Source organism: Zonotrichia albicollis, chromosome 1 (genome assembly GCF_047830755.1).
Source record: "Zonotrichia albicollis isolate bZonAlb1 chromosome 1, bZonAlb1.hap1, whole genome shotgun sequence".
Lineage (NCBI taxonomy): Eukaryota > Metazoa > Chordata > Aves > Passeriformes > Passerellidae > Zonotrichia > Zonotrichia albicollis.
Genome location: NC_133819.1, coordinates 78,865,298 through 78,891,542, shown reverse-complemented (window position 1 = coordinate 78,891,542; position 26,245 = coordinate 78,865,298). Strand labels below are relative to the sequence as shown.

The 26,245-nt window shown below is 36.4% G+C and overlaps 1 long non-coding RNA gene across 2 annotated transcripts in view; it reads left to right on the top strand.

The window, feature by feature from the left end:
• The window catches only part of LOC141725312 (uncharacterized), a 45,699-nt gene extending 41,455 nt beyond the window's left edge, over window positions 1-4,244 (top strand). For both annotated transcript variants that reach the window (XR_012577175.1, XR_012577176.1), the window contains one exon: window positions 1,050-4,244. This is a non-coding gene — a long non-coding RNA (uncharacterized LOC141725312). The remainder of the gene's footprint in view (window positions 1-1,049) is intronic.
• The last annotated feature ends 22,001 nt before the right edge of the window (window positions 4,245-26,245 follow it).

Genomic DNA, 26,245 nt, shown 5'->3' with positions numbered 1-26,245 from the left:
TTTAGTTAAAATTTTGGATTTACCAGAAAATATAATTTACTGGGAAAAGTTTACAATCTTCAAGGTTGGTGAAGGATGAGTTTTTGAACATTTGGAACACTGTCCTTGAAGAGGTAGCACCAAAAGGGAACTTGAAGACAGAGAGTCCAAACTGCTGCTAAAAGCTGGTGAACTTGGACCAGGTTGCTCAAGGCTTTATTTGCCTGGATGTGGAAAATATGTATTTTATTTATTCTCTCCTGTTTATTTCTAGATATTTTGAAACTTGAAAAGCAATCAGAATTTTAAAGACTTTTTTAGTTCAAGTTATACTATCTTCTAGTATTATCAAATTTAACTGACAAACCAAACCTTCAGAGTCCCACCAATGACGCTGAATGGATTCTCTTCAGAATGGAAAGTTCTCTTCAACAGATATTCTCTACTAAAGAAAAACCCACAGAGAGTTGAGCTATGAGCTATTCCATTAAAACTGTCACAAAAAAACAAAACCAAAAAAATCTACCACCACCCACAAAAACAGTACAAACTACCAAAAAACAAGACAAAAAACAAAAACAAACCCTCAAAAAACACCAGGAAATAGTAGTTTATTTGAAGGAAATAAAGAACACCAAAATCCACTAAAACATATATGTTTCCTTAGATAAAAAGTAACTAAATTTATTTCTTTGTTAACATACTGACACATTTTTCTGCAGCAGTACTGAATATGACTGAATATCTACTATAGATAAACACATACAATATTGAAAAAAGTAAAACTTCTGGCATTTTACACAACTCTGTAGACTTGCCTCTAACCAGCTAACAATTTTCTATGTTTTGAAAACATACAGTAAATTTATTATAATAATACTAGACTAAACCCAAATAGTGAGCATAACAAAACCAAACAATGAACATAAAAAAAACTACATATGAACACTGAATTAATTCAGTAGTGACCCATAGTAAGAATCTATTTGGGCCATGTAATTGACGTCCCCTTTTAAGGGTTCCTTCTTCTTTTTGGTCTAAAATGAAAAATATTTTTTTTTTCCCTGTAGGTCATGCCATAAATGATCTGCAAGGTACATGACTTCTGATAATGATTTGTATCTCCAGGTGACAATCAGAGAAGTTCTGTGTCATGTCGTGGTTTGTCCAGTTGGATGGAAGTGATTCAGGCATGAAGAGTGACCATCATTTAGGGAAAATTAGGATTGGGATGTATGGTTGCATGATGTGTGAACTAATGTTAATTCTCAACTGAAAACCTAAGACTTTGTTTATCGTTTACTTACTAAAGGTATCTAAAGTCATGTGCCTTCCTACTATATTTATTTCAATTATTTCTTTATGCATGTATTAAAAGAGGACAAGAATTCACTTAGTAGCTTACTTGTCTTGATAGCTGATCAGTAAGAAATACATGAATTAAATGAACAGCAACCTTCATTGACAATATTTAAACTATGATGCACATAAATGAATCTATCTATCTTCTTTGTTAGTTTCTGAAGTTGTTCCTAAATATGAATTATAACATCTTAAATATAATTTATATCTGTGTCAGAATGCTACTGTCATTAATATGAGCTTGTGTGAAAATATTTTTTTCTTTCATTTTTACCTAATATCCATTTCCAGTTATCAACTGTTAGAAAAAAAGCACCTTGGGAGAAATAAGAGTTCAAATTGCCATTGTAGAAGACTTTGTAGAGAATGAGACTTCTTTCCACCTAAAATACAAATAATAATTTTTTTCCTGGAAAGTTTCAATCACATCACCTTTGCACCAGTCCTGAATTTCCTTGGGAAAAAACAGTGATTTCCCATTAACTTTTCCTATAGCTCTGATTCAAGTATATTACATAAGCCAGAGGGAGACCACTAGTATCTGCCAACACAGAAGAGGTTTGATTCTTATTTCAGATAGAGGATGAACCATTTAGAATATAAATATGTTTACTATATAGTAAAACTTTACAAGCATTATGGTAGATTTTAAAATTTCATATATTACAAGCTTGATAGAAGCACTTAAAAAGTTTCACATTTTTAAATTTTTTATTTTGACAGATTTTTTTTTTTTTTAACTCCATGAAGCATACAGCTTTCTGATAGTGAAAGTATTGTTGGTATCCACAGAGAAAAGAGAGACGTCTGTTTGTACTTTTCACATGTGTTTCTAATAAAAAGTTTTCTTCTCTGTGAATTTTATTCAAGAAACTGTCCCAGGGAGATTTTATGAAGCTTGTATCCCCAGTCATCCATTCTGTTTATGATGGATATTGAGTTCTGTGCTTTTAAGACTAGATCTGAGAGTGAAGTGGAAGGGGAGAAGGAAAAGCAGTGGAATGTTTCCACGGCAGTATAAAAAAACATAGAGATAAGAGCTTCAGCGCTCTCTCCCTCAGAGTGTGTTGTCTCAGCACGGACAGGGCATGGGAGAGTGCTCTCCTCTGCTTTAAGTTAGGCTTTTTAGCTTTCTAAGCCAGAGAAGTTCCCCATCTGTAACTTCTTCTTTTCCTGGAACTGCTCAAAGCTGCTCTGGACTGAAAACCCAGATAAAACCCTGTGAGCTCACGCCTGTGGCCCACTGGGGCCCAGGACACTGCATTCCAACACTGGTGGGACTGAGAGATACACAGGGAGCTGAGAAACACCCAGAAAGGATTCTCTCTGAACTCCAGGACTTTCTGAATTTTCCACCTCTTCCGAAGAGTGAGATGTTTCATTGTTTAATATGATACATTTTTTTATATTTGTGCATAGTTTGCTTGTTAAATAAACAGCTTTTTCCACTTTTCTCACAGGAGATTTATGTCACTCAAACTGGTGAGAAGAGAGGGCTTCTTGAATTTGCTTTCTAGAAAGACCCCTTTGGAGGTTTTCTCCCAGATTTGTCCCAAACCAGGACACAAATTTATCAAATTCTTTTCTTTCTCAATGAAGTAATACATAATAATACCCAACTAATTAACTGAAATAATTTCAGAGAACATACTGACATCCTTCTGTGATGCCCCTTCATAAAAATGCAAGCCTATGGTCTATAGTGTGAGAATTTTCAAGTAATACATTTGTGTTAATGAGAAGTTTTTAGGAAAAAGGCAAGACCAAAGATGAGGATAATTATTTTTCTGTGTCATTGTTCTCCACATAGTCCTTCAAGTATAATTATGACCACAAATTACAGAATGTCAATTTTCATTCCTGTTTGTGCCTGAAATTATATACTCATTCTGATTGTACAAGCTAGAGCTATCCAGTATAAGACATAAACATCAGGTAGCTGAATTCTGGGGGCACTGGCTTATCTTCTACAGCAGCAAGGAGGATGCGACAAAATCATAAAAAATAACAATAATTCAAAATAATTAAAACTACTAGAAATTAGATAATGTGTTATTGTCTTAGAAGGAATATCCAGCTCAACAAGGTGAGTCGATCTCCTCAGATCAAGGGCAGACTTTTCACTGACTTTGACAGGAGTTAAGTAAAGTCTATATAGGATGGTTTTCTTGCTGGTAGAAGTATGAAACATACAAACAAAAATAAAAGTAAGGAAAAAAAGTTAAAAGATGAAAGTAAGGAAAAAAACAAGATGAAACTGTTATGCCTATAGCAGAAAAAATAAGTGTCTCACTGAAACAAAAGACTGTATTGTATGACGTTAAAATTTGCTCACTTAGTTAAAAGCCACAATAGTTAGGAAATTAAGCCTTTGCTGCCCTTTCAATTGACTAGGAAATGCTAGATGCAGTACTTTAGAGAAAATAATTGACATAATTGTTAAATTAATGACTGGAAGCCAACATCTTTTAAATTAATGCACGTAATTTGACAGCTATCTGTGCCTTGTATGTGTGTGTGTATTGCATTACAGAGAAGTTCAGTGAGTTCACAGCCTTCTGGGAGAGCTCTGTCTTCCATTTACCTGTATGTGAGGACGTTAGCACTAAAAAGAAAACTACTTTGCCATTAACTTTTAGATAAGCCATTTTTATGTTTTTGTTTTAATATGCTTATCATAGTTTTGTAAGCAAGCAAGACCGGATAGTGCTAACAGTATCTAACTTAAAAAATCACATCCAATGAAGAAGGAAGCATGCAGATAATTTTTAAATATTCACTGTATACAACAACAAATAAACAAAAAAAAAAACCCAAAATAAGAGACACGGATTACAAATAGATGTGTTTAAAAATGGTTCATTTTTTAGTTAGGAAAATTCAGGTTTTGAAACTTGTAATTCTGAATTCTATTTTTAATGTAAATACCTGTAGCAATGTAGATTAACTAAAATCCTTGTAAAACACTTCTTATTTACTGCAGTTGCATCAATGAGCCTATTTCTTCAAATGGCATCAGCATTTATCTATTTAAATAGATAAATATTATCAAAGAAGTGTAGATACTGATAAATGAAAGAAATATTTTGACATTTACGGGAATTTCTGTTTAATTTCTGAATAATTAATAGGAGCTTAAAAAAGTACAAAGATATCTAAATATAGCCTTCATTTTTGTATTGGGATACATACTTTTACCATATAGCTTTGAAGAGATTTTGTTATCTAGAATTTGTTTTAAAACCAAGCCAGGTTATTAATGACTAAAAATATCTGCTCTCTGTGATCAGACTTTAGTCAAAGGACTTGAATGTGAGTATTTCCAAATCCTGACTTTTCCAGGGATTAAATTATGCTAAGCTAGTATGATCACTTGCTCTTTAAAGATGATTCCACTAATACCTCAGATGAATTGGCAAGACTTACAATGTTCTACCATTCCTTTTATCTCTTTTGTGAACAGATGTATAATTTCTTGCCTATGAGACAAGTGTGCTGTTTGTCAGGGCCACTGGATTCAGCTGAAATACAGAAACAGGGAAGTTCAGTGCACATGCAGAAGTAAACAAAGGATTTTAACATCAAATATCTTTTAATTATGTTTTCCTAGCATTTTAAGAAAGGCATTGTAACATAGAAATAATAGAAAAAAGCAGTCATTCATAAGCATATAATTCGCCGGTTTTGAAACTGATCAGCAATGTGTGTTTTCTGTGTAAAATTTTTTGATACTCCAAAGAAAGCAGATAATATTTGTAAATTGTTAGCTTATGGAATATCCATTATAAATCCAGTAGTGGTAGTTCAACGTGGAGGATGGTTGCATGTGAAACTGTTAACCTTGAAATAAATTTTTGAAGCCTCAACACTGGTAGTATTAAAAGCCAAGTTGGATAAATCCTGGAACAACCATGTCTAGTGGGATGTCATTTTTATATTGTGGCACACAAAACTGGATTAAAGAGTAGCATGTAGAATTTTCTAGAGAGAGAATCTGAATAGAACTGTGAAGAGTTTTATGAGTAGGACTGCCCAGTGTGGAGAGAAAAATACTTGTTATCTTAGTTCATGAGCAAAGGAAGGTTTCATATCCCATCATGAACCCTTACTGAATTACATCTTTGAATTTCTCACCAGAAAAAAAAGGTGGCTACCTCAATAACTAATTTTTTTAAATGTAATTACACTACTTACTATATATATATATATATATATATATAAATATATAAGCCTTCAGATCGAGTCTTGTAGTTGATATTAAGTCTTCTGGAATAAATCCTTTGCTTGTTGTACCAAGATGTGTGATGCTGAAGACACAGTGATGTGAGGCAGGATGCCGTATGTACGCCATAAAAACAGCCTGATGTGTTTACTTAAGGAAACCAAAGAACATGGATGAAATATCATGAAAGGGATCTCCAAAGAGAACTATATCTGCTAATACGTTAAACATAGGCAGAAACTGGGAAATAATTTGTGCCACACTTCAGAGAGTCACTGATGGATGGGGGAGAGATGGTATAGACAAGTATATGCATTGGGCAGGAATTCTATTTAAAAAATGCATTAACTCTCACACTTTTCCTGCAAAAGCAGATGGCTGTGTAGCATATTGCAGTTCAAAGAAAACTCAGAGTGCCACAGGAGGATGTTCCCTTGAGTAATGAAGCTGGTTATATATATAAAAAAAAATTGATAGCTTACCAGTTGCCTGAAATAAAGCAGAAGGAGTGAGCAATAGCCCTTATTAAAGAGACTGACTAACCTAATTTATTTGATAATGTCCTAATACATGGCATTAAAGATAGTAGTGGATTGCTAACCTGCAACCCTGTGTTGTAATTTTATCTGCAGTTTAACATTGACTTATCTGATGCCTGATGGAAGCTGCATCTTCCCTGAAATGCACTTTCAACTTACATGTAATTTCTTTTTGAATAGATAAAGAGAAAATAACATTTCTATTTTAAAAGACAAAAAATATATTCATAAAAATTCCATTATATTGAATTTAAGAGCAGGTGAAATGATGTGAAGCTGAGTTAGTAATTGAATATACAAAAGCAAGATTAATAAGAAGATTTAGATTGACAGCCTTGAAAAAAACAGAGCTGCCTGTTCACAATGTAAAGGGTCATTGGCTGTATTTATTGCAAACATAATTGTTTTGTTCTATGAAGCAAAGAAATAGCTTTGTTTATGAGTGTGTCTGCATATTTGGCAGTATTGTCTATGAGCACGGCAATAAAAAGCATACAACACATGAATTCCTTTCATATGTAAAAACTTTTTTCTCAAGATTTTTATCTATAAGATAATAAAAATAATACTAATAACTGGAGATAAAATTTGCCAGACAATGTAAAAGAACAATGGTTCCCACATTTTCAGCTTCAAATTCCATGAGCATCTTTTGAATATACGTATTTACAAAACTCCAGGATGTATAAAAGTATGCTGAATGACTTTTAAAAAGTCACGGCATTCAGGTGGTAGCCCCAATGACTGAAGAAAATGGAATACTGCACACATTTTCAAAAAGGATGATAAGGAGAACCCTGGGAACTACTGACCAGAAAGGCTCATCTTTGGACCCATGAAACATGTCATCCTGGAAGACATGCTGAAGCATATGGAAAACAGGGAGGTGATTAGAGAGAGCCAAGATGGCTCCATCAAGGCCAAACCATGCCTGACTAGTCATGGTCTTCAGCAATGGAGTGACTACATCCCTGGACAAAGGAAGAGCTAGTAACATCATTTACTTGGACTTCTGTAAGGCCACTCACGCAGTCCCACAAAAAATACTTGCCCCTAAATTGGCTCTGAAGAACTGTTAGATAAGAAATTGGCTGGATGGTCCCCCTCAAAGTATTATAGTCAATGCCTCAATGTCCAGCTGCAAACCAGTAGTGAATGCTGTCCCTCAGGGGTTTATACTGGGACCAACACTATTAAATATTTTCATCAGGGACATGGACAGTGAAATGGAGTGCTCCCTCTGCAGTTTTGCAGGTGACACAAGTTGAATGGCACAATTGATTCACTTGAATGAAAGGATGATGTCCAGAAGAATCTTGACTGGTTTGAGGAGTGGGCTGATGTAAACCTCATGAAAATCAGCCAGGCAAATTTCAAAGTCCTGAACCTGGGTCAGGCAGTCCCGAGTATTTATACACACTGGGTGAATAACTGATTGAGAGCAGCCCTGCCGCGAAGGACTTGGAGATATTGAGAGATGAAAAATTATGAATGAATCATCAAAGTGCCCTTGAAGCTCAGAAAGCCATCATATCCTGGGCTGCTTAAAAGGAATGTAGCCAGCAAGTCATGGAGCACAATTCTCCCTCTTTTCTACACTTCATGAAATGTCACCTGAGGTAAAAAATCCAGCCCTGGGATCCTCAATACAAAAGAGACATTGACCTGTTGGAGTAGTTCCAAAGGAAGGAGACAAAAATTATCAGGGGGCTGGAGAAACTCCTGTGAAGAGAGGCTGGGAGAATTAGAGTTGTTCAGCCTGGAGAAGCTGAACAACTCTAATTGAGTCATTGTGGTCTATTGTTATTGTGGTCTTTGAATACTTACAGTGGGATTACAAGAAATACGGATAAAGACTTTTTGCTAGGACATCTAATGACAAGACAAGGGGTAATGTTTTTAAATGGAAAGAGAGTCAATTTTTATTAAATATAAGGCAGAATTTTTTTATGAGAGTGATGAGCAAATGGAATAGGTTGTTCAGAGAAGAAATTTAAAATTTATTTGGGAAAAAATATATAATTGTTTTTTAATCTAGCAGAATAGACAGGGAATTTCTTTTACCCTCGATAGAATCTAGACAGCTCTTGTCACAAAAGGCGATGATTCACTAAGTGTTTAGTCCACTTAAAATGTTTTCATTACTGTTTATTAAGTAATTAGCTGAAGTTTTACTTCTTAGCCATTTATTAACTGTTAATTTAATGCAAATTGCTCCCATAATGTGTTACTATTTCCCATAGGTAAAGTTGAACATGTGATAAAGTGGTCTAATTCTTTATAAAGTGGTTAAAAGTTGTGTTCCATTTCTCTGGGGTTTAGTTGTATGTGGGCTTTTAAAATTCATTAACAAATTAGTTTTTCACAGAAATTTGTGGTTACTATTGGTTCATGTTTGTTCCTATTCATCATAATTGATACTTCAATAAATACTCTTTCCCATCTCACTAGATATTTGCTTTGTCACTGTGTATGTGGATGAAAAGCACTTCAGTATCATCTCAATGACTTTTACATGAATAGCTGAGTTAACAACCAGTAGTGCACTCAGCAGGGAATGCCATTTGTTGTTTAAAAGACAATAAATTATACCAAGTCAGAGGTATGACAGAAATTCACTAACATAATACAAAAGTCATTAACTCACACTGAGACCTGGCTTATTTCCAGCGATTTGAGTGGAATTTAGCCAATGCTAAATTTCGCCCATTAACTTCTGCATGGTATCTGCTGCACATAAGTTTGTTCATTCTGTATTCAAACATTTTATTACCAAGATTAATAGCCTCTTTCCTATTGCATTAATAATCCAATAGCATGACAAAGAATAGCTAGCACAATGTAAAATGCATAAACTCATTAAAAATAATGACTTTCACACAGTGAGTTGTGCTACTCAGGGATTGATTTCAAATCCTGGCTAAAATATATTGCTGTACTGGCAAAACATCAAAGGTTTGTGGGATCTACAACAGACTCTGTAAACCATCTGAATATCATCATACATAGTATCTGTAAAGATTATCTACAGAATATCTTTCTAATTCTAAGAAATTACAACTTTTATTTATGCAATAAAAATTAACATATCGATATGACTGGATGGCTCCAAAATCCTTTGCTAGGTTATGAAACCTAACTGATGCTATTTGGCCCAAAAGCCAAGAAGACTTTAATTTTCACTGGATTAGATGAAGAATTACTTGAATTAAATGTAGGCTTTCCCTTCTTCATTATATAATGTTTCTATTAATACTTTTTCACAAAAAGGTATGGTCCGTCTTGAGATAAGGTAATTGCTTAAACAGAATTTCAGGAACATATTGAGTATTTTGCCCATGTTGATATTGGTTTACAGTACTACTAAGTTTGCATTTTATTTTCAAAAAATGAGTTATCTTCATTAACTAAACTTCAAATTTAGTTTTGAAAATGGCTTATCTGAATTTATGCTGATCTTGTATTTCTGAGCAGAACAACGCATAGTTGTAATGGTTATCAGGGAAAGAAAACAGCCCCACAGGGCTCTGCACAGGGTATGAGGTAAAGCATAGGGAGAAAATTTGTGCAACCAAAGCTCAGTTGGAGACAAAGCTGGTCAGAAAAGTGGGGTCAATAAAGAGTTTTTTTCAAATATATTAACTCCAAAAGGCTGTGTAGAAATAACATCTGCCCATTACATGAGAAGTATTGGTACCTCACAAATAGGGACATAGTCAAGGCAGAACTGTGTAATGCTTTCTTTGCCTCTGTTTTCAGCACAGATGACAGACCAAGGGTGTCTCAGAGTGTGGGATCTCAGCACCTCAGGACTGAGGTGCCGAGTCACCGAGACCACCCTTGGGGGGCTCGGGAGTCCTGGAATGTTGCCAGAAGTGTCTGGTGGCTGGACTTTGATCCTACACAGGAGACGACACCTGTATGAGGATAGGAGGATTTCACCGGGGTGAATGGTGAAGGGATTAGTTAATTAGAGGGTGAGACACAGGGTTAAGGATTTCTGTACAGGGGGGTTTAGAGAAGTAAGATGGAGGAATTGGGGCGTGTCCTGTCCTTCTTCTTCTTCTTCTTCTTCTCCTCCATCTTCTGTGGTGATGGTGGCACTTTGGGATTGGTCATTACTAAAAGTGCACCGGACAATAAGAGTAAAAAGTATTGGAGAAAAATGATAAATATTGTACACATAACTTTGGGTATAAAGATAGGTGACTGCCCGGAGGGAGGGGAGTGTGCTCATGGCTGGCTGCTGAGCAGACCTCTGTCGGGCTGAAAGAAAATCTTTTAGATAAACAATTAATAAACATAGAGACTGAAAGAAGAACTGAAGCCTCTTCTCGTCCTTTGATACGCGGGCTGCCCCAAGGCCACTCCGGGCCTTTCTAGGCCCTCCAAACAGCCAAAAACTGGACACCAGTGCCCTGAGCTGGATGATCCGTGGCTATGAGAATGATGAATTCCCAGTGATTCCTGAATTTGCAGGGGATCTGCTGTGCCAGATGGATTCCTACAAATCTATGGGCCCTGACAGGATTCATCCAAGAAAGATGTAGCTGATGCTGTTGCAAGGCCTCTCGCAAATGATGATTCCGAATGATCCCTTCCAACTCAGCATCTTTTATAATCACCATTCCTGTTTTCTGTTAATTTTACTTATCTGCATAAAGATCTCAGAATAAGGGCAAATCAAGTCTGGTTAATAATTTCTGATTACATCCTTATGCCACAGTCATGTTTTTAAGCACACATTTTCTTATAGCTCATATTTGGCTACAAATTAACTTTGGTGGTCCCATTTGTGATATTGTAACAAAAGAAGAAATGTATGGATTTCATACCTGTTCACCACAGCATAATTTGTGAATGTCTATTCAATTGCAATAATGTAATGGATGTGACAATGCAGTTTATCATTGAGTTCTACAATGAGTGTTTGCTTCTCATCACTTGAATGGAAGTAGATATATTAACACCTCAGCTGACAAAAAGACCGGTGTGAATTGTGCAAAGCAGTTGACTTTCATGAACTTGCATAGTAATTCATCAAAAACTCTAAAAATCATGGGACTTCTTTTCCATTTACCCAATTGTGTTGAAATAAAATACTTAAAATAAGGAGTCTTAAATTACATATATAAATGTAATTCTTTTGCATGCAGTCATCACTACGATTCCTTAACTTGAAAATAGTAACACTATACGGGCTTGTTTATTAAGGAAAGGGTTTAAAAAAGGAAAAAAGCTCAGCTGACAGAGAAAACATGACATGACTGCTTAATACCCATGTATGACAGTGCTTCACCACCACTTATTAAACTATAGAAACAGTCAAAGGGTTATTAGTTTCTAAAAAAATCAAATACCTAGCAGACAAGCCCCTAGATGACCTGCCAGTCTTCAATTTCAAGTTCTTTACTGTCATTAAAAGAGCTGAATTCAGCATGATTAATTTAAAAAGCATTCTAGATCACTGTTAGTTAATTGTAGTATGCCTTTTACTCACCTGACAGTGTTTCTTTCTTTTTTGACTAATGCACTATGATGATAAGTAGTATGTTTTACCCCATGTTTTGCCAACTACGCTTTTCAGAATTTAGTAATTTATTATCGTATATATTTATATTCCAGAGACACAGGTGTCATCTTGACAACCATTTTTCAGGATATAGCTTAGCAGGTAGGCTTTACATTTTCAAATGTTTGTCCTCTTAAATCCATTTTCCAGATAAGAAGACAACTTGAATCTGAACTCTTCTGGAATTGATGGGTCTTCAATTTTGTCTAAAAACGTATCATGTAGGATTTGCAATATCAAAGACATTCTTAAGAAATATAGTCATATAACATTTCTGTGTTACAAGTGTCATATCTACATACAAGTGTCATATCTAGATTTTTTGGCATGACTGAAAACCCAATATGTGTGTGAATAGACACAGAATAGAGTCCTGAAAAATGGATTCTGACCCAACCATTGCTCTGTCTACTGTTGTTTGTGGGCATTAGACAGTGGGCATTAGAGACAGCTGGCCATGAGTATGATGAAAATAAGCTAACTGGTTGGAGGAACAGGGAATATTCTCCAAAGCAGCTCAAAAATGTAGTACAAGTTAGTGAAAATCATGAGTAACAAGACTGTTAAAATGGTTAGACATACTTTCTAAAAATGATGAGACTTTTGGCTGAAAAAGTAGAATATGGATGATGATTGGAACCAATGAATGTCTCAGTGTTTTGAGGCATAATAGACTATCTTTGGCTAATATGAAGAACAGTTATTTTATTTAAACAGATTGTGTTAAAATATTTGGATATCAGTCAATTTATTTGCTAAGATCAGCTTTCTCCTGATTTTGACTTCCATATATATTGTAAATATGGGCAGAGTGGAAGGGTTTTTTGTGTTTCACTAGACACATTGCACTATGTTTTATGATGAGCATTTGCACTTAAAATAATTATTAAGTATGCCACCTACTCTACAGGTAAAGTTCAAGCAGAGTATGTCACCTGTGGTGCAAAATCTATTCTGTTGATGGGACTTTCAACAGTAAGCAGCAAAACTGCATTTAGAAATATGATTATTATTTAAAGAAATCTCAGAGAGATAAAGAGCATGTCTAATAATTTACATCTTTCTTACATGACAGTGAAGAGGCATGCAAAGCATAACAAAGTTAAGTTGACATAATGAGGACACTGATCATTAAAGGTTTTCTGCAGCCAGATGCCTAATTTGATTTTTTTGGTTTTGTTTTCTAAATGTATTACCCTAATTAGACATCCAAAAATGGATTTTGAAATTGAGTACCAGAGAATAATTCAAGGTTGATGATGAGTATTATGAACAGTTAAACTTTTTGTTCAGACATTTTGAAAATATGTATCATTGCAGCTGTTTATAAAAAGTGTAAAAAAGGGTAAAAAGGGTTAAAAAGGAGGAGGACTCTGGGAAGTATTGACCAGTTATGCTCACCTCCATGCCCAATAACATAATGGAACATATCTTTCTGGAAAATATATTGAAATATATGAAAGATAGATGATTAGAGACAAGCTTCAAACTAAGAATAGGTTTAGATTTCACATAAAGACAAAAGTTTTTACAACACAGGTGGTGAGACAGTAGAGAAGCTGTGATTTCCAGGTCACCAAAAGAGTTCAAAGTCAGGATGGATGAGGCTTTGAAGCAACTTGATCTAGAGAGTGATGTTCCTGGCCGTAGCAAATGGTTGAACTAGATGATCTTAAAAGGCTGTTTTCAACTCAAACTATTCTGTCATTTTATACAATTCCTAAAAATTATATTTTTGTGTTGAAATAAATTGAGGAATTTAATTAATCTCCACCATTTTTACTATTATTTAATCTAACTGCTAAGCACTGTAAAACAGTCTTGCTATCACTGGGGATAAAATGAAATTAATACATTATCTTCTACAAGTAGAGAGTGGAATAAAGAGTAATTGGAAGTTGTTAAAAAAGAACTCTTTCAGCTGGTCAAAATTAATAGTTTATAACATCATCTTTTCTAATAATGATTGAAGAAGTTACTGAGCAGCAAATAAAATGTAACCTCTGACTACAATGGGCAGAAAAAGTAGAAGAATAATGGTCCCCTGATAATCATTTTGACATTGTTATTGTTCCAAATTAGGATTGAACTCGCTTTTCCTGGCACAGTATTGCAGCTGTACTATAAATTCTAACACTTCTTACAAAGAGAATCGGTTTTTATAGTTTTAAAAATTTATTCAATCTTATGAGAATGCCCTGAAATGAATTCAACACTGTGGTCTCATAAAGATTAACATTAAATGTCCTTTTTATGGTATGGCAAGAAAAGATAGACTTTGGCCCTGATTAAAACCATAGAAAGAACACATATGTTTACAGACATAAAACGAAACTGAGCAGAATTTCCTGGTCTGATGTCAGGTCTCAGTATTATAGAAACATGGAATCATAGAACAGTTTGTGTTGGAAGGGACCGTAAAGGCCATATAGTTCCAACCCCACTGCTCTGGGCAGGGACACCTTCAACTGCAACAGGTTGTTCAATGACCCATCCAAACTGACCCTAAACACTTCCAAGGATGGGACATCCACAGCTTCTCTAGGAAACCTAGTCCAGTATTTCACCATCCTTACAGTAAAAATTTCTTTACTCTATCTATTGTAAGCCTATTCTCTTTCAGTTTGAAGCCCTTCCCCCTTTTATCTGTCACTACATGCCCTTGTCCAAACTCTGCAACTTTCTTTTGGGCCATTTTCAGGTACTGGAAAGCTGCTTTAAGTTCTTCCTAGAGCCATGTCTTTTCCAAGCTGAACTTCCCCAGCTCTCTCAATCTGTCTTCATAGCTCTCAGATCATCTTTGTGACCTTCCTCTGGACTCATTCCAAGGTATCCATGTCCTTCTCATGCTGATAGTCCCAGAGCTGAACACAGTACTCCAGAGTAGAGAAGGAGAATCACCTCCCTTGACCTGCTAGTCAGGTTTCTTTTGATGCACCTTATTATAGTTTGACCCGGAAACAGGATTTCTGGGATGCTGTGTGGATGGGGCCAATGAGTGCTCAGATTTGAATATTGCCATCTGGCCTAACCACTGGGCACTGGGTCCACCTCCGAGAACACAGGGTAAAAGCAGGGCTCTCCCCCTGGCAGCTCCTCTTTGGATTTCCGGCAGTGAAGGAGTTGAGTCTCTCCCCTGGCCCAGTTGCTGGCTGGGCTGGGGGAGGGGAAAAGCCATGCGGCCCAGCCTGGGAGAGGTAGGCCTGGCCCCAAGGGTGGAAGGAAGAAAATAAAGAAATGCCGGGAAGCAATGGGCAGCCTGTTCCCCGCCCCCACCTTGGAGACAGACAGACAGAGTGCAGCCGGTGTTTGTGTGCCCTTACCTTGAAAGCAGTAAACATGTGCTGGCAGCAGGCAGCCCGGCTGAGGAGATGGTGGGGGGGGTGCAGCCAGGAGTCCAGCCGCTTGGAGGAGTTTTTAACCCTTTTTTTTTTGGACAATGAAAACTTCACAGAACATTAACCCTTCCTAGACGAGATGATAAGAGTGGAGGAGGACGAAGGAAGTGAGCGAGTGATGAAAGCCTGGATCAGAGAGAGAGAGAGTGAGAGATGTTGGAAAGACGGAGAAGAGGGAGTGGCATTTTATGCTGGACTCTTTTGTGTAGCCATGGACAGAGCTATGTTTCCCTGGAATACAGAGACTGAGTCCAGGGGGAGAAATGTCCCAGAGCCAAAGAAGATTCAGTGTGGGTACCCCTCGGCCCCAGGGGGTATATAAAATATGGGGGGGACAGATGTCCCAGAGGTGAGAGATTGAGCTTCTCTGGAACTGGACACAGCCTCCTTAAAAGGACAACCCTGGAAGCAGCCCTGATTCTGGTCCGGTGGTGAGAGCACCGGAACAAGGATGGAAAAGGCCACCACGACACATGGAAGGACTCCCTTTCCTCTTGAGGAACTGAAGCTGACCATTCTAAAGGGTGGTGCTGGACCCAGAATTGATTTTGGATTGTATTGTATTGGGAATTTGGGGGGGAAGGAGGAGGAGGAGAGTGTTTTTGTGAGGTTTTCATTTTCCTTGTTTTTTTTTTTTCCTTTTTCTTCCTTTTGTGTGTAGTTTAGTAATTGTCTTTGTAGTTTAGTTAATAAACTTTTCTTCTTTTTTCAAGTGAGAGCCTGCTTTGTTTATTCCTGGTCAAAATCTCACAGCAGACACCAGAGAAGGTGCATTTTCATGCGGGCATTTGGCCATGTGCCAATGTCAAACTAGAACACACCTCAAGATATATTTGGCTTTCTGGTCTGAAATCCTACATTACCTGGTCATGTTGAGTTTCTTTTCAAATCACACATCCAAGTCTTTTTCTGCAGAACTGCTCTCAATCAATTTTCTGCCCAGTTTGGGACTTGTGATGGGGATTGCCCTGACCCACATGGAGGCTATTGCACTTGCCTTGTTGAACTTTATGAAGTTCACACTGGCTTGTCTCTGAAGCCTGTCAAAGCCCCTGTGGATGGCATCCCTTCCTTCCAGCCTGTCAGTGAACAGATTTTGGGACTGTCAATAAATCTGTTGAGGGTGCATTTGATTTCACTGTCCATGTCATCAGCATGTTAAACAGCCCTGATCCCACTATGGGTCTCTGAGGAACACCACTTATCACTACCCTCCACCTGGACCCTGAGATTTGACTGCAATTCTTTAAATGTGACAATACAGCCAATTTGATATCCACAGAGTGGATTATCCATGTGTCTCCAGTTTACAGACAAGGATGTCCTGCAGGACCGTGTCAAATGCTATGCACTAGTGCAAGTAGATACTATAAGTTGCTCTTCAATTTCACCCTCCTGTACAAGGCCACTAACAATTTCAGACACACTATTTGTTGCAGACCAGCTTCTGTCTTATATATAGCCCTTTAAATTACATATTTTCCATATGTGCAAGTCCTTCTCTGTAAGCGAAAAAAAAAATTGTCAAATTCCTTTGAGTGTCAGATTCCTTCCCTATACCAATATAATTCCTTAAGCACTAGAGACTTTATTTCTGTGAAAGATATTTTTATCAGTGTTTGCAACTTATTGAAATTTAGGGTGTGCATTTATATGTTGGCAAATGTTTAAATAAGTGACTCCTCTATAGAAAAATGATTTACTTAAACACATATGGTATTATTGTTTTGTTCTGGGGAAAAAATTAGTACAGTAATTTTGATTTTGCAATTGAAGTTAAAATATTGGAAGGAAATGGAATTTCTGTTGTAAATTTGTCTGCATGTGCAGCCTCGTGTCATGAAAGACGCATGTCCTGAAAGTACATTTCCTGAATCTTGTGCAAAAGCTGTTCTTAGCATTATTTCCCTTAACACTTGTCTCAGAACTTATATTAAGAACGATTTATTCTTTATAGTTCTGTATAGAATAAATATTCTATATATTCTTGCCTATACTGTATACTTGCCTCAGAACTATGTGTTAAGTAAAGCTGAGGTCAAAATTGGGAGATAGATTCTGCCGTCTGATATACATGATATTGTTTCATTACCACTATGTGGGTCATCCACTTGCCTCTGAGGAGGTTTTACTCAATCAAGTGACTTCACACAATATTACAGGAAAGGAAAATTTCCAAAATTTCAGGTACCAGAAATCTCTGGTTAGACTCAGAAGAAAAGGGCCTGGAGGGAAGAACAGAGAGGGAACATAAAACTGAGACTGCGATAATGTGCAAATGAGAAGTAAATCTGATGACCAAGGGGATGCCTTAACCTCAGTAAGCAAAGTTTCAAACATGAAAACTAATGAATTGACAATTTGGCAGTGAAAAAGAAGAAGAAAAAAAATCTTGACAAGCAGACTGCCTGATGCATGAATGCTGGACCTTATATATAATGAAAGTCATTAGAAGGAAATTTGGAATAAAGAGAAATCAATTGCTTGTGATGAAAGCATGGCAAGAATACTTTGTCTTGATTGAATGAAGTATCTTGGAAATATTTTTTTATTAGAATCTGAGTGATGACAACACTATGTCAAACAGAAAAAAAAAAGCTTCATTACTCCTGAGGAACTGAAAAAAATCTATTAAATACAATCTTCCAGACAAAGAATGGCTTTCTGATAGATTTACCACAAGTATTTTCAAGAAGTCACATACAGATTTTTACTCAACAGATTTTCATAAATTTTGAGCAACTATATAGCTGTCTTTTGGCAATATAAATGTACTATAAAATGTAATATTGGAATCTGGAATTACTTTTCCTTGGTGAAGTATCACAAACTTGATAATATTTCTCCACACAAAGATTTCAAATTCTTGCTTTTTGATCAACAATTAAAAACTGAGTTAATATACATAGAAATTTAAAAAAAACTGTAAAGAAACAAATGCATACACCCTATTCTTTTTTATCTTTATTGTCAGTTGCATCTTCTGGTTGGTTTTGCTTCTCTCTCTTTCAAAACAGAAGCAGTTTTCAGGCTGCTTTGTGCCTATATGCAGTCGTGGTGATCCATTCAACAGCACATGCTTACGGCCTTAGTACTCAGTGAGCTGACACTCCTACCTCCATTTGCCAAATAGGGCATAATTTCCTAAAAGGTGTGAAGTGCATATTGCATACTGCTTTATCTTAGAAGAAAGTGTAGCAAATAATGTCTCTTTTTAAAGTCTGTTTGACATTTTTCATTGTAAAATATAATTTTCAATTGCTTAGATAAATTAAGGATCATGTGAGTGCATGGATAATCACATTTCTAAGAACTTGGTAAATTGATTCACAAAAACAATGTGTTCCTAAACAGGAGCTCCAGATTTACAGAGAAATGGAACATTTCAGGGATGCAAGAATTGAGCAAAACTTCTCCTCTATTGACACGGATAATTCCCTGCTGAACTCTGCTTAAGTTCAGTCTTGTTTTTGATTGTAACAATGGAATGTGCTAGAGAAGCACCAAAAAATAAACTCATCTCAAATGTGGGGTGGGATGAGAATAAAATAATAAATGCAAGAGCTAGAAGTAAAGATAAAGAGAAGGAAGACAGAACTATAGAAAAACTGTGGGATGCCACTGGCAGAGACAGGAGCAAGAAGAGGGAACTTCATTTGATGTGAAAGGAAAAAATAGCTGTGTGGTCTTGATGTACAGAAGTTAAAAAGATAGCTCTGTGTGTTGGTATGACAACAAGAAACAGCTTAGGAATATTCACCAGGAATTAATTTTCTTACAGTGTGTCTTTCTATCCTCATTCCTAAGTGGCTATTTGTACAGATTGCTGCAGTATGTCTGTTTGCAGTCCTGAATGTGAAATATGTTTGCAGATTTGAATCTATCCTTGTAAGCTATTCCAGTATTCATGTTATTTTGCTTGTATTGAGGAAATAGCTGTGAAATCCTTTTCTAAAAGCATTCTACTTGCACACCCTTTAGAGGTCCAGTTGCTTAGAGAGTCTTTCAATGTCTGGAGGTATTAAGGTTTTTCATCATAAAAGTCTTCATTGTTGCACTTAAATTTTTAAGCCTAATGACAACCAGAAAAAAAAAAAGAAAAAAACAGACAAAAGTCTGGGGGTTTTGGTGTTTTGTTTTTTTTTTGAAATGTGTTATTGAACATAAGAAATCACATTACAAATCTGTCATAAATGAATTTTGAGAGGATGAACTTAAGCACTCTAAAGATGAGATATAAAGCTACCTGTGGGTTATAACTTTTGCTTTTTCTTCCTTGTAAAGTGCATTTTACACTGAGAAGTTTCAGGTAGCTATAGAACAAACATAAATAAAATACCTTCAGTGTGAAAGTCTCACAGTTTTGATGCCTCATAATTATGCTGCAGGAAAGAAATATTATTTCCATTTTACAGGTAGCACATAAAAGTACAGAGATAAGTGTCTTGCCCAAAGCTGTAGAGGAAATCTGTGCTACAAGAGATAATAAAATGTCCCAATACCACTACTGAGCAGATGAACATTCTTCTGTTAACATTGTACAATATAATATTGGGATTGGTTCAGACGTTTACACACAAATCCTTATGCATATACAGACAGGACCTGTGGAAGGATTTATGTGCTGTTTAATATTGTTAAGCAAAAATTCAAAAAGTCAAAAGTTAAGTGTAACAGAGATATTCCATGTTCTTTATTTAATACAGAGGAACCTAATCTCTTGTCCTACTGTCCCACTTTTGAAGCCTATGCTTTTTAAACTAAGGCACGACTTAACTGAAAGTCTCCTGTTGAAACCTTATACATGAATGCTGAGACATTTTAATCTATTCAGACAATAAAGTCAAAATTTATCCCACGAGAAATGTGTCAGGCAGCTACTTAGATCCTTCATTGTCTCAAAGGGAACAACTAAGATCACTTTCTGAATTGCAAATTTGCAGTAAATGTTACCAAGTTAAACAATAAATTTGTGTTTCTCATATTTAAAGGATATCTTCAGTTTCATTGACACAAGTTTTTTGGGGGGTAATATGGCATGTTTAGGGAACAGCTTAAGCATCTTAGAAAGAAGAAATTACAACAGAACAATTCGTGGTTTAAACATTGCTGCAGAATAGAAAATATATTATCAGTTCTTGTGTATGATAGTCTCTTGCTGATGTCATTAAAATTATACAATCTTAGTGTTCAGGAAACAAATTTGGTTCACACAAAAGAGAAAAAGCTTGTCATATTTTATGCAGAGAGTAGTTCAATATTTGTTCTGCTCCCTAGTCTATCCTTCCTGGGAGATAATTCAATTAATTCTGCCCATTTTTCTAGACTGTGGCCAATATTGACTGAAGCAAGGAGGCTGAGATCGAGTTTCCATCACCCATGGTTATGTGTCTGCAGTGCAGGCTAGCTAATTGTGTCTAAGCTCCTGCTGCAGTCCAACAGCAATAGAGAGTTAACACAGTCAATGAGGCAAAGAGAACTATTCAAACAGTGACATCAAAGTTATGGTGAGATAAGCAGTTCCCCATTGTCCACAGTTGACAAGATCTGCATCTGTAACAAGCAGCTAGCCTGCTAAAACTTATACTGTATGTACCTAAACTTGTGTGTGTCTGGGTATACAGCTGAATACTGCTCTAGGAGATCACAGTTACCAGGGAGCAAAGATTCTTCTAGTGGTGCATGCCTCAGTCTGTTGTTCATTTGTAGCCATCTTAGCCCATTGGCCGCATGATTCATTGACAGAGGAAGCAAAATTCCAGATGTTAGTCACTTTTGGAAGGTTTACATGTAATGTTACTGTTGTAGCATTAAAAAGTAAAACAAGGCTCTGATAAGTCCAGGCCTAAGGACAACACATTGTTTGATAGCAGAAGTTCATCAGTCTGTCAGGACTCAGGCTTTAGGTGACTTTTTTTTAATCAATTTGGCCGGATTTGAATATTATAGATTTGAATATATTATAGATTGTCTTCAGAAGTCCAAGGAAAGATGAATGCTGAATATACCTGTGTCCCTTCTCATACATAGTGTTTCTTCCTTTCCTAGGAGACCAAGATAGCAGGCATCTGCAGTTTTCAGCCATTTTTAGCCCAGATGCTGTCAATACTGAAGCATCATCTGTTGCCAAAGATCAGCACTTTGTTACAAATATTCTGTTCCTTCTTCAAAGAAAGGGAGTATAAGTCTAACTTGTCAAAACCTAGTTGGTACATAAGTTTTTTTATTATCTAACAGCTTTCAGTGCAATACAGTTAAAAACATGACAGTGAATATAATCAAGTCCCATTGATATATTAATACTGAGGGGTGGAATAGAAAAAGAAGATGCCACAACACTCACTAAAACCTTAAATAGATATAAAAATTCAACAGATAATTCTATACTATATATTATCAATATGAACACAGGATATATTAAAATGAATTGAAACTACTGAATTGAATCTCTTTACACAAGTCAAGGGGTTTTAATCATCCTATTTTTATAACAATATGAAATCTCATTTTTCTTTTCTTTTTTGTACTAGTATTCCAGAGAAAGGCCAAACATGTCAATTGCTATGTAGGCAGCAGTATTTTCAGATCTGAATATTTTATCTGGTTTTCTGGTCTTCATATTTCTTCAGATCTTCTCAGCATGTAGAATTTATACTGAGCACTGTGCAACTCCATCAGGATATCTCTGAAGTTAATCCAGAGTCATGCCATCATAATTTAGAGCCAAAAAATGCTTCACTATGCTCTCACAGAGGTTTTAAAAGGTCAGAATTCTCCATTAATTTATAAGAAATGTGGTCATTCTAATTCATGCCAATAAAGGTCTTTTTATTTCCATGTCCCAGTCTTATGCCATACAATAAGATTCTCTGAGATGTGAATTTATGGAGTAATAATTTATGCCTATATACTGTCATAGCTGTTGACCTTCAGTCTTACACTCAACACATTAAGTCAGAATTACTGGGTAGCATGTTGAGCTTTATAGTGATTCATTTCTCAGCCGTGGTGGTGTAGGTGAGGGAAGGACCCAGACAACCATCACAGTAAATTACTTCTCTACAGGTAAAAATACTGCATTGTTCTAGTGAATCCTTACCATTTCCTTATATAACTTTATGCATATAGAGAATAGAAGAGAAGGTTAGTTGAGAATATAAGAAAAGATTTGTCCCAGTGATAACTGAAAATGTAAAATAAAATATTTTTGTTTAAGGCTTATATTGCTGTTTTGATTCCATCTGGGAGCTAATGCTTCTCAGTGCTGATCCCACATGGGAAATGTCTTCTATCTTTACACTCATCAACAAAAAGCCATTTTCTTTTTAAAAATATATTATCAGCTAGAATTCTTTAGATGCATCATCATTCTCAGAAAATAGCATTTCTACAGGTGCTACAAATATTTGTATAACATTAGCTAACTTTTAAAAGAACCACCATAGGAATTCCTTCACCACTAAGTCTGGAAAACTGTATTTCCTGCATATATTTATGCATATATATATATCCTATATATGTTGAATTATTTTGCTTTTATATATGAAGTTTCCTTAAGTGAGTGATCATTTTTATATATTACCTACATTCCCAAATATGGTTTCCTTAATATCTAAAATTTTTTGGTCTCATATGTTGAAGCATAAACCAGATTCATCACGGATCACAGTACTTTAGGCAGTATGTGATAAAGGATATATATGTCTGCTTCTCTTCTCCTGTGTAAGATTTGGAAAACTTTCTCTCAGTGATGAAATTTCCTCTATCTCCCCAGATAAGTTAGTGGTAGGGCCCCGAGAGTGCCACAATAGAACTTCTCTATTGTGGATTTAGCCACCTGTGCCCTAGGCTAGCTCTGACTTGGTGCAGTTATTGGACTCTGACTTCTGTGAAGGAGCTTTGAGAGTAAAATATTTGCCCCTATCTCACGGGATCTGTATGGGATCAAGGGCTCTGATCTTCTTCTTGAACTGAGTTGGGCTGTGATTGTGAGCCTCACTTTTCCACGTAGTGCCCTGATCACCCGCAATGAGACTTGCCTCATTCACTATGCTTCTCCTGGCCAGGGCCACTCCAGCTCAGGAGGCCTTGTTGGGACAGGATGAGGCTGCACCCAGCTGGGCAGAGGAGGTGAGGTGGGTGTCTGTGCAGCCCTTTGCATGAGCCAAGTTAGCACAGCTGTTAGCATAAACCTCCGAGCTCTAACCAACACTTTCTTAAGCAGAAAATACAAAATGTGGCCAACACCTTTTCCCAAACATCAGAATGAGCCTTGAATAGATTTTGTGTATTCAGTGAAATAGAAAGCTGAGCTATACAAACAACCTGCTGATCCTCAAGTCTAAACATGACCAGAAGTGCCCTGATCATCTTGATGATGGTACTGACAATGGAAGCAGCACATGAGGACACAACAGCACAAGCTGAAAACTCTGGTCATGTGAGAGACTGGACTGCCAGAGTTTAATGACTCAATCAACCAAAATATTTTCAACTCAACCCTGTAACTTGGAAAACTAAAGAGATTTAAGGGGCACTAAAAGGACAGAGGCAGGGAGGGAATCCAGGATCTAGGAGAACCTGAAAAACCCTGGGAAAACACAAGGGTCCCCATTACTTTGTCCAGAATTATTTTTAGAACCAGTTGTACAATGTCTTTATTTAGAGACTTATAGAAGATTTTCACAGTGAATTATAAAGAATTTCTGAGTAGTTTTAACCCTGCATTTTTTTTCTTGTTGATACTGAGATAATTTTTCCTCTAGAAAAAAGCAACTTGTCTTGCAATAAACATTTTTAGTGAAGTAATGTTTTATAAATCTCATTAATCTACATTGCTAGTAGAATCTAATAGCTAGTAGACTAGCTATTAATCTAATAGCTAGCATGGAACTGTGTTTCATTTAGAAATGCATGAAATGAAAGTACAGTTCTCCAAGGAAAGCATATGGCTGGCTTTAATATGGGTTAGGCTGCTATGTTTCAAGGGCTTTAAATCCCCATTTTAATTCTTTCAACAAATTATTTTTCATAGCAAAGGATATTGAATTAGGCTATACTTAAAGCAAAAACCAGAATTCTATGTTTTAAAACAAGTTAGATATGTTAGTAGTAAAAGGACCTTTAGGTATTTTTAAATTGCTTAAATTGGATCACACATGCATTTGAGGTACCATTTTGCAAATTCTATATTTCATGAGAATGAAATAAATATTATCCTACATCAATTTACCATTGTCTTCTAGTACAGCAATGCATTTAATTGTCACAAGAAGTAGTATAACTTCTGATTATATTTTTGTTTTTAGTGTAGATGAACTTGTAGATCTTCCCCAAGGGTTATATTTGCTGTGAGTATCAGCACCTTTTAAAAACTCTGCTTCAGTAGTTTGATGGTATCTTGAAGATATTGCATAAATTGCACAAATCTTATTCAGGCCTAAAACTTCCTTTTTATTCGTTTGAGAATGTTCTAAGACTAGATTGGATTATTACAGACCATTAGAAGATTAATCTTTCCAAAAGCAGAAGTTTCTTTCTCACAAACACATCTGTAGGGACACCCCCGGCCCTGCTCCCGCTGTCCCCTCGGGGCTCGCAGGGCTGTTTCTCGCTCGCTTCCCCTGGCTCAGCCCCTGCTGCCGGGCAGCGTTTTGCCCTCCCTTGCCCAGGCTTTCCCCGGGGCTCAGGGGCTCGGCCGTGCCCTGCGCTGGGGCCGCTGCAGCCGCTGGCACCGCCTGGGCACAGCCTCGGCACAGCCCCGTGCCAGCGCCTGATCATTGGTATTTGGTGCAGAATCAAATGCTGAATGGCTGAATGCCACTTGCTTTGAAAATCCAAATAAACTCGTTCAGACCTTCTATCATTGCTGCAAAAACACCCCCAGCCCCAGTCCCTGTTGAGCCCCCTCTTGGGGGTCCTAGGCCTAGATTTACCATACAATTTCAAAAGTTTCCATGGGTACATCATCAAAGCTGTAAATGGGGCTTCAGGCAATCAAACTATTACCTGCTATAACTCCTGTCATTGATACCCAATCATGGAACAGCCAAATTTCTTCCTGAAAATCTGTGTTTTCATTTTCAATTTGAAAGACAGATATAGCTATAATTTCAGTCTTTAAATTTTCTTTATCATCCAACACCCAGCTGTGCCTGACACATTTCTGCAATATTTTTTCCCTGAAGGAAGCAATGAGCTATTCAGGGAAATTTCTTGATTTCACAGCAAAGTAGCATAATCTCTGCAGAATACTTTTTTTTTCTTTTCTTTTCTCTTTTTTCTTTTTTTAGTGGGGAAAATATCCTTCAGTGCTCCCCATGGTATTTTTTGCACAAGAGATGCATTTACTGAACAGTTTTGTAATTATCAATATTTATAAGACCATGGGAATTACTAACACTCCATGGGGTGCCTAATTTTCACGTTCTTTAGCTTTTTATTTTTTGACTATTTCAAGAGACTAGTGAGCTAGCTGGTGTGACTGGATCCACCTGAAAGATTTTTGTAAGAAACAAAGGTGATGTCCAAATGTAATGTGGGCTGAACTACTTCCCCTTTTTATTTCTTCTGCATGATAAAAAGGAGTAAAACCAGAAGTGGTATTAATATGTATGGGAATAATGAAGCTTCAAGGAGGAAATCTTTATCATCCAAACACAAGTAAATGTGGTTTTCTTACCAAGTGATTAATATTTGAACAATATAAATTAAGGATAAGAAGAGTTCATTTGAGTTGCTCTACCTTCCCGATTATAAACAGAACAGACAAATAAAGAAGTTAATAGCAATGTCAAGGTGCAGTAAGAAAAATATTAAAGGATATTAAGCTGTCTCTGTGCTGAACAAATCAAAGTACAGCAAAATTGAGATGTGAAAACCCATGCTGACACAATATTGTTTAAGGGATTTGAAGCTCTAATTTTGTATTACTACAAAAAGTTCTAGATTACTTTTGGGAAACCTGTTTCGTTTTTGGTTTTTTTTTTCAAAATATTTGGAAATTTAAAACAAGCTAAGGAAAGCCCACTCTACACAGTGAGCTTTCCATAGTTCTTTCAAGCTGATATCTCATATATGTTATAAGCAAAAGAGGGCAGATACTGCTAAAGAAAATTAAAAAATTGATAAATTTCAGTTCTCCTGTCAGTACTAGAAGAACTGCTAATTATTA